Here is a 13,999-nt window from a genome sequence, read left to right on the forward strand (position 1 = left end):
TAATATCCATTTAGAATCTAAAATGTTTGTATAAAAATGTAAATGTTCTACTAAATTGAACTCCATGTTTTAGGTTTAGCATTTTCAATACATTGTGTATACATTTACTGATGTTTAAGTTTATATCTGCAAGTCTGTATTAATATATATCTAATAAAGCATTGACATACCTAGACACAACTAAGTATTTTTCTAATCAATAGTGACTTAATTTTCTCAATAATTTATATCTGAAGAAAACATATAGTCTTTAGCCTATTAATGTCTTATGATATAAACCTTTATTGCTTCCAGGTGCTGGTGGCTCACACTTACAATTCTAGCTACTTAGGAGGCTAAGATCTGAGGACTCTGGTTCAGAGCTTGCCCAGGCAGACAAATCCATGAGACTCATATTTTCAGAAAACCAACAAAAATCCATATTTGAAAGTGTGGCTCAAATGGTCGAGTGAGTGTCAGCCACAGTCAAAAATCCAAGTAATTTGTTAACAAATTTCAGTTAGCTATGACAGTATCACAATGTCTTTCTTAGAGAAGGCAGTTAGAGAGAATGTTTCCTGGAAAATGTTTTGCTCTGCATGTACTCTGCTGTTGGCTTATATTTAAATTATTGAAGTGATAAAACTCAAAGTAACTTTTCTGTCATCCGTATTCCGCTGTGGAAATTCTGTGCTTCTTACAAAATGTCCTTTATAAATGCACCAACTAACGTAACATAGGACCTGAGAAAATTTGTTGTGTCAAAAGTATATTGTGGCCAGGTGCCAGTGACTGATGGCTAAGATTTGAGGTTCACAGTTCAAAGCCAGATTGACAGGAAAGTCCATGAGATTTTTATATTCAAATAGCCACCAGAAAAACAAACAAACAAACAAATCAGAAGTGACACTGTGGCTCAAGTAGTAGAGGGCTCACTTTGAGCTGAAGAGCTGAGGGATACTACATAGGCCCAGAGTTCAAGCCTCATGACCAACACATACATATACATAAAAATATATATGCATATGTATACCTATAGTAACATGATGAAATTACAAGCTTATAAATTAAACACAATTGAAATGGAAACTATTATACTTTATAAATCCTTATCCTTCATGATCTTGCTTTTCTTTTTCTTTTTTTGGGGGGAGGGGGTCCGGTCGTGGGGCCTGAACTCTGGGTCTGGGCACTGTTCCTCAGCTCTTCAGCTCAAGGCTAGCGCTCTACCACTTGAGCCACAGCACCACTTCCAGCTTTTTTCTTTTTGCTTATGTGGTGCTGAGGAATCAAACTCAGGGCCTCAGGCATGCAAGGCAAGCGCTCTACCACTGAGCCACCTTCCCAGCCCTGCTTTTATTTTTTCAAACAAATGGATTACATGCTGCTTTGCAAATTCTGTGATTTAATTTTTGTCTGTCTAGATTCCAACACATCTCTGGTAACTCTTGAGTTCAAGTTAGATTTAAAGTTATCCTCCAAAAAGCCTATGTGTTTACTTCGGCCAATTTCTTCATTTGAAATGTTCTCAAAGTTTTTTACTCTAATAATTGAATAAAGCAAATCTGCATGAAAGTGAGCTGTGCTTATAGATTCCCCAACTCTCTTTCTACCTCATTCCCAATTTGAAAATGGCCAGGTTTCTAGCTATTTTGTCCAGTAAAATAATTTTTATCTTTCATCAATCATTTTTCAGAGGCTAGAGCCCTTTGATGTCCTAGTTGTACACAGATGTCTCCCATTAGAGATTGCATCTAATGTAGCCTACGAATTTATTTCCTGTTCCCTGCAGCCCTGAAAATCATCTTCAAAAAGAAACTCAGGGTCTCTCAGCATTCCACAGACAACCTCAGGGTGCTGCCTCATGAAACAAAGTCAATTAGATTCTCATTTTACTTCCGGGGTGCCAGCAGAGACCTTACTTTTTATAGTCAAGTTATCAATCAATTTTTCTCCATTTTTTTTGTTTAAGATTTTAATTCCTTCACCAAAAGGAATAAAATGAGGTACACATGCTAAAGCTTGGTGTCAAATCCTTAATCCAAGATAGGAATCCAATTCAAATATTATAGTCAACTTCATCAGCACAGAGAAAAAAAAAACTTGTCCTTTTAAATTGTTGAAGTATTTACATTACCACCTAATGTCCTTTTAAGTATGATTTTCAACTTTGCCCACAAATGCAAACTTGTTATAAAGTTGAGACTAAATAGAGACTCAATTTATCTAATTAAATTGATCAGTTTACTCCTCTTCGTTACATGCAGTGTAACCAAAACAGATATTCCATTCAGATAATGGGAAAAGCTGGTTAAATTCCTATGAAAGCCATAATGACGTCTAACATGTATTAATTGCATCAAATATCTTCTGAAATGCTTTTCTCTATTTTGGAACTGAAGCATTAGAGAAGCATCTATTTGAGTGTTCTTTCGCTAATATTTAAATTTTACATCCATTTCTCTAAAAGTTGTGGTAAACCAAGGTATATTGCTACTTAATAAAAATAATTATTTTCATTCATCAGTAGAAATGAATAAGTCATTTATTTATTTATTTATTATTTATTTATTTTTATTTTGGTCGGTCATGGGGCTTGAACTCTGGACCTGGGCACTGTCCCTGCATTCTTCAGCTCAAGGTGAGCACTCTACCACTTGAACCACAGCATCACTTTTTTTTTTGTTTTAATTTAATTTTTTATTTTTTTGTTTTGTTCTGGTGGTTAATTGGAAATAAGAGTCTTACAGACTTTCCTGCCTGGGCTGGCTTTGTACCACGATCCTCAGATCTCAGCCTCCTGAGTAGCTAGTATTATAGGCATGAACCACAGACTCCTAGCTAAATTGTTTTTTATTCACTTTTACTTTTTTTTGTTTTCTTTTTTTTCAGTTGTGGGAGCATTTAACTTTTTTAAAAGTAAAGTTTTAATATTATAGTTACATGCAATTGACAAACATACACTGGTAATATCTTTATCTGAGTCTGGATTAAAAGAGTTCTAATAACCATTAGTAAAAAAGTCAGATTGCTTTAAGCTCTTTGCTCTTTAGGCTTACGGTTAGAATTGTATTCCTCATTCACTTAAATGGGTGAAGATTCTTCAATTTTTTTTAATGCACATTGAGCAATTTTCATTTTAGGTATAAAAAAAGAGCTTCCATATTTTTATTTGTTTAGATATTTATTTATGCATTTATTTTCCCCATAGTAAAGTGAATGAGGTACTAACTAAGAAATTCCAATAAGTTTCTGAATTCCTATAATTTAACTATGTTTGTGTTCAAACTTTCAATACTCATTGCTATCACATTTTATCACAATATTATGTTGATTTTTATGTGATGTTTAATAGAAATCCAGAGCAAAAGTAAGGGGAAGAAACAAATGAGTGTTTTGGACATAGGATTAGAAATAGTTGACAAAGTCAGCCATAGAAAGCCTAACATTTTTTGTAAAGTATCAAGACTTATTATACCTTATACCTTAGTATAACGTTTGATTTCAGGAAATCACTTAGGAGACTTGGCATGTATCCTTGGTCACTGGAGAACCCTGCAAGGATTAATAGGACTGAAGACATCACCTTCATATCCTATGTTTGTGATTGGGTAAGCAACAAGTAAGAAAGCAAGGAACACGGATTTTTTTTTTTTTTTGTCGATTGTGGGGCTTGAACTCTGGGCCTGGGCGCTGTCCCTGAGCTCTTCAGCTCAAGGCAAGAGCCCTACCTCTTGATCCACAGCGCCACTTCCAGAATACGGATATTTCTGAGGTCAAGAAGATCTACTGTGGACACTTTACATGGTCTTCCCTAGAATGACAAAAAAGAATAAAAGAAAAAACTTACCTCTCTGAGTCTTCCTTCAGAAAAATATACTTTAGATATATTGTTCTGTATCTGAAATACATGACTGACTCTTAGTGACCACAGAAAAAAATTGTTCATTAAATTACTAATTAATGAAAAGTTAGCAGAGCACCAATAATGCCTGTAATCCTACATCATCAGGAGTTTGAGGTCTGAGGATCTGAGCATCCTGGTTTGAAGCCAATTCTAGCAGGAAAGTCCATGAGATTCTGATCTCCAACTAACCACCAAAAAGCTGAATGTGGAACTGTGTCTCAAGTGGTAGAGTGCTAGCCCTGAGCAAAGAACACAGGTACAGTGCCCAGACCCTGAGTTCAAGCCACAGGACTGGCACTATATATAAATTGTAGATTTAGAATCAGAAATTACCCATCTGAATATTTTAAAGGTAAAGAAATGCATAAAACATATTCAATTATTTTCTTTTATGTTTTCTTTTTTACTTTTTTTTTGGGGGGGGGGTGGGTCCTGTCGTAGGGCCTGAACTCTGGGCCTGGGTGCTGTCCCTTAGCTCTTCAGCTCAAGGTTAGTGCTCTACCACTTGAGCCACAGCACCACTTCTGGCTTTTTCCTTTATGTGGTACTGAGGAATCGAACCCAGGGCCTCATGCGTGCAAGGCAAGCGCTCTACCACTGAGCCACCTTCCCTACCCTTCCTTTATATTTTCTAACAATGTATATAATGTTTATTTTAAGTAGATTGAGAAATAATGTTTTATCTTCTTCATTTGGTAATTACTCAAAAAGAAAATTATAATCATATAGCTAGTAAGATAGTATTTCTTTATCTAATTCTTTTATTTTTTTTCTTTTATTATATCATACTGATGTAAAACACTGACTTAAGTAGAGAGATTATTGTTTTGTTATAAGAAAGCTTTAGATAAATCTTTATGAAATGTGCATCATACCTTATTTATATTTATACCACAACAAGTATAATCTATAGATTAAATGTTAAATGAGTATACATGAATGATTATACACTGAGAATTAATTTAGCAGTCATATCACCAAAATACATGAATGATAAAAGTTGTGCTTTATATTTTACCATATTTTTTTCATTAATAACATTACTAATTTAATAGCCACACCTTGACCATGCAGCTTTTTTATGGAATCCATTTTCATTACTTGTCTAAGTTTTGCCAAGTAAGCTTCAGGGGGAAGTAATTAAATTTAATAGAAGCCACCTTCATTTGGAATCTGCCGTCAATTTAAAGCCATGGGGAAAGGTAATTACATTTAATAGACACCATAGCTTCTAGACGAAGATGTACGGTATGTGATGTTAATCTTTGTTTCAACAGTCTGAAGAGTTGAACATCATTTAGGACAAACTTCTCACAAGTAAACAGGACCTTTCTTTTCCTTTTCAACTTACTAGAGGTAAAAAGTAAAAAATACCATATATATAGATATAGATATAGGTATAGATATATACCTCCAAATTTTTCCCAGAAGACTTAGCTCACTGGTTTCAAGCAATGAAATAAAGATAGATGAGATTTATGGATTCTACTGCAGTATTATTAACTTTTAAGGTAATATATATTGATAGTATTCTTTATTAAAGATTCTTTAGGTTTCCTAACAGCTTTCTCTTCTCTAATTACAATAAAGTCTTTATAAATCCATTCTCATTTTGAATGCTGTGGTTTATGTAAATCAAAGATGTTTACTGAGTTTCAGTAAATATATGTTTTAAATCAGTGAAATATCATAGTAAATCTGAAAGCAGAGCACTCCTTTTTGGTAAACACATTTCTAAGCCTGAGTGCATTTCACTAAGCATTTTATAGGTTCATTATGCCATTTGGCTCACATTGAAGTCACCTTAGATTTAATTTTTTTCTTCATGGTGTGTGAATAAATTTTGGTTTCAGTTAGGATATTTGATGTTAGAAATAGGTTTTGAATTAGATTTAGACAATCAGTTCACATATAGTTCCCATAAAACCAGAAGGATTTCCTGAGTTCATGAAATTATAAGTGTATCTAGAATTAGTAAAATTTATAACATTATTTTAGAAGTCCAGAATTATTACTTTTCTGTGTCATTTCCAGTCACTATTCTCTGTGTGTATTTGGTAGCTCTGAGAGACAGAGTGGAAGGGAAGCAATGGAGTTATTAAAATGAGTTTAGTTTTATTGTAATTGAAGACAACAAAAACATTTCTCACAAAAATAATATCTACACAAACATACCATTGCACTTACTTAAGTTATGTAAGGCTAAACCTACAGCAATTACTTAATAAGATATAAAGTCATTCTTTGCAGAAATAAATGACTTTATAAAGACTATTTTTAATACAAATCATGGCAATTTTAGTGGATTTTGTAGGAAATATACCAGTGTTACATATTTTCTATGTTTATTCATGAATTATTCTTTAACTCTCAATCTTTTACAAAATACTAGTGTTGAATTTATTCATTTTTCAATAGTTATCTCTAATAATATCATTATAAGTCTCAAGGAATATTTCACTTATATCTTTCTTATCTAACATTTTAATGAATACTTAGCTATTTGTAAGTGTTATTACTAGATTTGCAAATATAATCATCATCTTTAGTGAGGTAATCACTTAAGATTGTCCATGTCAATTGCATTGGTTAGGTGTAAAATGGAACTCACTCTTTCCATATATATTTTAAGACATAAAAATAATTTACACAAGACTTTCAAAATTTTTAGATTTATAGTATTTAATCATAATTTACCTGAAAGAAATATAATCCAAAACTGTAAAACAGTTTTCCTAAATGCAAATAATGCTAAACCTTAATGTGTGAAACAGACTACTAAATAAAATTTACACACACACACACACACACACACACACAAGTGGGAATGTGGGGTTTGAACTCTAGGTCTGAGTGCTGTCCCTCAGCTCTCCAGCTCATTGCTTGTGCTCTACCACTTGAGCCACATCAAACTTCTGGTTTTCTGAGTAGTTTATTGGAGATAAGAGCCTCATGGACTTTCCTGCCAGTGCTGGCATTGAACCACGATCCTCAGATTTCAGCCTCCTCGTAGCAAAGATTACAGGCATGAGCCACAATCACCCGGCTGCATATTTTTCTATTCATCAGCCAGTGCAAAAGGCAAATTATATGGTTCCTTGAAAATAACATAAGAAAAAAATGGCTTGGAGGTGTGCATCAAGTGGTAGAGTACCTTTCTAACAAATTACAAGGACCTTAGTTCAATTGCTAACATTGCCAATTAATAATAATAGTCATTTACATGTTCAATGTGGCAACAAGACAGTACACCATTTATATTACAGTGCAATACATTTTACAATAAGTCTATATAACCCAAGCTACCTTGTCAGTTCAGGAGCCAATGAGATTTAGTTAAATAAAAGCATCATGTTTAACCATACGTTTATACTATAAGCACAACTGCACTCAGCAAGTATTTGATAGCTATCTTAGTTCTGGTTGAGCCCATTAGCAAGTATAACCAACTTCTTTGCTTTCACATTGTCATTAATTCATTGATTCTCAGAACACTCAGAAAATGCTTAAGGGAGATTCATTCCATTTCTTAACCAAAACACACCTCTTCTTTATAATGTTATTTATATGTAGACAAAATTCAGTTCTATATCCCTCAACTACTTTTCAGAAATGCATTTTTATTGATTATTCTATTTTCTCACAGCACTTTGACTGTCTATCAAATAGAGATGCATTATATGGTTACATTCTTTCCTATTTTGCTAGCTACATTATGGATAACTTTAGGATATAGCCATGTCATATTTATCATAATTTTCCCAACATTTTCTCTTATGACTAACACATGGTGCATACTTACTAAAACATTTACTTGAGTAATCCATGTAGGATAGCTCTTTCACATCTACAAATGTGAAGGGTCTGATATTATTCTCCTTGCAAATTCACAGAGTAGCTTACAGGCTAGCTAGTGGTTTGGATTAAAGAAGAGAATTTACAAAGCCAAACCTTCAGCATTTACTCTAATTCAGCTTGAAGCAATATGTTAAGTCTGCACATCACCTGTAGTTGCAGGATCAGAACTATGAGAGAGGAATTCCAAAATTATGATGCTCGGAGCTTCCTTGGAATGGCGGACACATCTGTCCTTAGGAGAGTGAAAGAAAAACCTTCGCTCTGGAATACAAATTCATCTTCTCTGGAGAAGGAAAGATCATATTTCCAACTTCCCTACACCACCTGGGATGTAAGCAAATGGCTTTAAGAAAGAGGACACTTGAACATCCTTCAGAGCAATCCCAGTCTCCAACTCTGAAGATGTATCTGCCATTCAGTCAACATTTTAGCCTTTGTATCAGTATTGTTTGCTCCTGGCTGTGCAGAAATTCTCTCTCTCTCTCTCTCTCTCTCTCTCTCTCTCTCTCTCATTCCCTCCCTCTCTTCTTCCCCACCCTCCTCTTTCTCTCTCACTCTCTCCTTCTTTCCCCCTCTCTCCCTCCACCCCATCCATCTCAGAGCAGCCTTGCATATTGTGTTCTTTAACTTCAGATGTACTCCTAACTTACATACATACTTAAAAATATTCTTTTTGAGATTGGATCTCCTGTTGCTTTTGCCTAGTCAGTCTTTGAACTCCTGATTTGAAATGAATATGTGTGAATAACCTTTGAGATTCTTGTCATTTAACAGTACTAAATAAGGTATTGCTTCTTTAGTTTATAACAAATAATACTTAGGACTGTAGTTATAAATAAGTGTAAAAATGTTTTAAAATTAATTATGAAAGGCTTATACTCCATGTAAAGAAAATTTCTTATTGTTTTAAAATATTTAATCTAAAGCAATTTGTATGTAAACATGACAATGATGCTTCCAGTAGCTTTAAACTTAGTGTTTAACAAACAGGACCTGTAAATCTATTCATATTGTAAATCTTTTTTTCTTTTTTTTAATATTTTTATTGTAAAGATGGTATACAGAGTGGTTACAGTTACATAAGTAAGGTAAAGAGTACATTTTCTTTTGAGAATTGTTACCCCCTCCTTTGTTTTTCTCCTACCATCCCTTCCCATACTAAACTAGCAAATTCCTCCCTCCACCCACCCTCAAGTTGTAAAGTTTGTTTTCAACAGTGTCTTGTCTCATTGTTACAATGAGTCAACCTATATCCTTAATCAGCATTTAATTCCCTTCCCCTCCCAAAAGTATATAAAAAATACATATACAAGATGCAGGGCACTGGAATCAAATACAGTGAAAACAGGGATTATTCTATGAGGGAAGAACATACAAAATAAACAAAAAAATCATAGTACATTAAAAACAACAGCCACAAAGATAAAACCTCTTGTGGCCCTAAAACTTAGGGAGAAAGAAATGTTTTCCTTTTCTTGTTTACTACTAATCATCTAGAAAAGGTATAATTTGCATATATCTGAATAATCTTTTATTAAACTGTAAGCATTAATGGCCCTTGTTTGGTAAATCAAGATGGCATCATGCATATTTTCTAAGATGTTAAGTTACTATCTCAAAATGTGTTTAGTCTCACATTGGAAAAAGTCATTGTCATTTTATTTGTGAATTTATTTTAGCAATGAAGAAAAAAGAACTTAATAGATACACCTTATAATCAGTTTCAAAAGTTTTTAAATATTTCCAATTGTGGAGAAATATGCAAATAGCATTTACAGGTATATTTACAGTTCAATCAATATCCACTGTTTTATCATATGCAAGATACCTTTAATTAGACTTTTCTTGGAGGAAGATATCATTACTTACCTTTTCATGAAAGGGAACATATGTCATTGAGTAAATGATGCCTATTAGGTTTTAAATATAGACAATAATGTACACTGGAATTCAAAATTGTTTCATTAGAATTTTTGTGAATCTTGTAATTAAAAAAATAATTGAATTTAGGCAGATTTCCTTTACACAGAAACCACTAAGAATTTATATAATTATTTGCAGATTTAGCAAGAATAGTAAAGTATTTCTAATTCTGAAACAGTGAACACACAGTTTAACATAGAGTAAAGGAGCAATATTCTCTGATTATGCTAGGAATTCAAAATTAAAAACGAGCATTTACAAATTATTTTCAACTTAAGGACTTCCTCCTGTGTGTGATTGTATAAATATACATTCCTATATCCGTTTAAATACATCCAGCAAAATAAATAAATGTAAACAAATGGAACAAATGCAGTTACATTATTAGTATTTTTTTTATCTATTCACGTAGGTGCACATATACAGGTAAGATATTTCTTTCATACATGTGTTTTACATGTGACATTACATGACAGTAAAGAGAACAAGATGAAATATCATTCTGTAAGAAACATTTAAATTTACAGTATTTAATTATAATTTACCTGAAAAAATATAATCTACAATGGTAAAACAGTTTTTATAAATGCAAATAATGCTAAACCTTAATATGTAGCAGACTACTAAATAAAAATTCATTAGTCAGTGCATAAGGCAAATTATATGGTTCCTTGAAAATAACAGAAGCAAAAATGGCTTTGAGGTGTTTATCAAGTGGTAGAGCACCTTTCTAACAAATTAAAATGCATTAGTTCATTTACTAACATTGTCAATTAATAATAATAATAATAAGCATAATAGTCATTTACAAGGACCTTAGTTCAATTGCTAACATTGCCAATTAATAATAATAATTACTCATAAGAATATACAAATGATACAGATACAGAAAAACAGAGGGCATTTGGTAAGGGGTAATGGAAAAAATATGTTGGATGATATCATTTGGGAGGGAGGAAAAAGGGAGAAAAACAAAGGAGGGAGTAACAATGTTCGACAAAAAATGTACTCACTACCTTATGTATGTAACCGTAGCCACTGTGTACATCATCTTGACAATAAAAGTAAAGAGACTAATGGAGAGTATTAATGTTCAAACAGAAAAAGAACAAAAAGTATTTTGTAAAATGTGTAACAAGGGTACATTGTATGCATATATAGACAGGTCAAAGTTAATAAACTATGCAGAAAATATTGGCTTTTTAATTTACTAGTAGTGGCTTTTTACCTTGCTCTTTACTAATTGTACATTTGGTTCACTTTTGTTATTATATTTTCTAGTAACATTTAATTCTGCATGTAGAATATTACTTAACAACTTGACATCATTATTTATATATGATTGAATTTGTACTTTAACATAAAACATTTATATATAGTTAAATGTAAAAAATATTTTATCAAGACAAAATTCCTATTTTTTCTCTTTTTCCTTTTAAATAAAAATGCTATTTTTATTCATATTTTGTTATTGCCAACATGTCCGAAATTTGCACCACATACAAATTACATTTTTCTTTTTAGTCTTTATCAGCAGAACATACATTTTTGCTTCTGCAGAATTGAAGGATGCATTGACTTCTAAGCAAGAATCCTGACACTAGCAGGGTTGTACTGAACAGGTCCTGTCCCTCTCCACATTCTCTTCTGTCAGATTATAATTAAGCAATTAGACATGACAGTGTGTATTGTAATGTACGAATAACACAGATCCTCAGATGTGTTCTGCAGCACAAGACTGAATTCCATTAGGAACTCCCCTAAACAATTCACTTAGAAGAATAAAATGTAGCCATAACTAGGAAGTAAAACAAGCAGTCTATATCTGGACAGTGGATGATGGTGATGTTACAGAAAAGCAAAGAATACGTGTTATAATGCTGATTTTTTTCTCAAAACTATGGTTGTTTCATGTCTCTAGCTATTATACAAAGCAGTCAGCAGACTAGAGATGCTATTTTAATTCAAGTCACGTTAAATCTTACATATGTGAATTTTCTATATTTTCACAGGATTTCACATGTATTTGTTAGTTATTATGATACAAATTGCCTTCTTTGATCAGTGTGTAATTCTTAAAGACAATTTTTATCACAACAGAAAATAGCATTATATATGTGTATATGTTCATATATATGTATATATACATATGTATTATTTAACTTGTTTGAAATTAAAAATATGTAATTTTATTTACCATGTATTATATTAAGAATTTAACTTCATAAAATAAGTACATATGTTAATAGTTTTGATAAGACTTGATAGAACAATGCATCCCTATCTAAATTTTACCAATCCTTGAAGTCATATTAAATAATCAGGGAGAATGTTAAGAAAAACTTAAAAATTATAAATATTAAACTTTTACATTTGTTCATTTTCTTATTTAGTGTAGAAACAAATTAAAATGACTTCTTTGAATGTAAACTTGCCTTTCAGATGAACTTAAAACGTTTGAAAAATATTACTAATGCATTCATAACAATCAAACACGAAATTGGCTGGGAATTTAGCTCAGAAATAGAAGGCTTGCCACACCTGTGTGAGGCCCTGTGCAAAAATTGCAATGTAGCTGTGGGTAGGTGGATCACACCTTTAATCTTAGCTACTCAGGAAGCTGAGATCTGAGAATCACAGTTCAAAGCCAGTCTGGGGAGGAAAGTCCCTGAGACTCATCTCCAATGAACCACCAGAAACTAGGAAGTGGTGCTGTGGCTCAAGGGGTAGAGTGTTAGCCTTGAGCTGAAGAGTTGAGGGACGGCGCCCAGGCCCAGAGTTCAAGCCCCATGACCGGCAAAAATAAAGGCAAAATATACAAAAATAAAAAAAAAATACAATTTGATCTTAGAACAATCAAGAGATTCATGAGAGAACCATTTCACCCACATTATTAGAGATAGAGGTAGAAATGCATATATGAGTAAATATATAGTCACACATTTGTGTATTTGTGTGTTTTGGTCTATACTTCCAAGTTTGCATGTAAGTTTATTTATGCTCAAGGAGAAACACACACACACACATATGAGCTGCATATATATGCATAAATAAACAGTTGTACAGCTTGTAAAGCAAGCATAGTTTAATAATTCAAGGACATTGCTATTCTTCATGTCTGACATTTAAAATAATCTGAGAACCCTGAAAATTAGTTGTAAGACCTTGGGCCAATGACTAAAGTTCTTTGTCATAAAACTTTAGTGGTACGGTCTCTGTGATATCTGCTTGCCTAGGTTATTAACTACGCCAAATAAGAACCAAAGCTATGTAAATGGTGTAGTCACTCAAAAGAACGAAGTATATTATTTTGCTTGTGAATTGGCACATTTCAAGTGAAGAAAGAACAATGAGGCATGGGAAAGTTTTGAAGCTTTCCTTCGAGTACAAATCACCTCTTCTCAACTCATTGATGGGCCTTCTGTCTCTTGAGTGCACAGTCTTAAACCCTGAACCTGAGCGCTTCCACTTCCTCCCTTCCACAGCTGCTGCCATCTCTTGGGCCTTTCAAAGGATGCGGCGTGGGCTTGTGAAGGCCACGTTAGGCTTCTGAGTTCTGCTCTCTTGGGCTGGGAAGTGCCGGGACTGTGCATTTGGCGGTCAATCTGAAGGTCATCCCCTGGCACAAGCAGGATTTTGCTCCCAGCCCAAACTAATGTAATTGAGCTCTTCCATATACAGAATTTGAAGGCATCTTGAGAATTGTCTGTCAGCAGCAGACTTGGGGAAATAGAAGACACTTGTCTTTAGCTCTTCAGACTCATTACCGAACCTGTGCACCGATGAATTTCTGTGGTACCTGATGATAAATTAGTGAGTGTGGTGGCCAGTGTTCCTCATAAGCATCTCACTGACCAAGGAGTGTCTCCTGGTGTGAAGTGGGCCTCTTCTCCTTCCAGTCCTCTTGGATCTGGCTGCCTTTGTCTCTTTTGCTCAGTTTGATGCGCCCTCTAGTGATGAACCATCAAATAGAGATCCAGCATGGAGAATTTTCATTTAAAATTGTCATTAAGACATAAAGGTGGAAGATAAAAATCTATATAAGTAATTTACATTTAAATCGTTCTTTGCTTAGGATAGTAAGAAGGGCAAATAAATGTAGCACAATGACAACCCTGGAGAAGATTTAAGGGGAAGGGGGATAATATAAGTTTTTAAATAACTTTAACAATACTTTTCTTTCTTTCTTTCTTTCTTTTTTAATGGGGCTAGGAGTATTCATTTGGCATGAGCCTAAAATTTATATAGCTAGCTTTAATAAGAAACCATAAATGTTAGCTCTTATTGCTGTGAAAATATTGTGATTTAAAATTCATTGTGTGGCAAATTTGC

Source organism: Dipodomys spectabilis, unplaced genomic scaffold (genome assembly GCF_019054845.1).
Source record: "Dipodomys spectabilis isolate Male_0828 unplaced genomic scaffold, ASM1905484v1 ptg000095l, whole genome shotgun sequence".
NCBI classification, from domain to species: Eukaryota; Metazoa; Chordata; class Mammalia; order Rodentia; family Heteromyidae; genus Dipodomys; species Dipodomys spectabilis.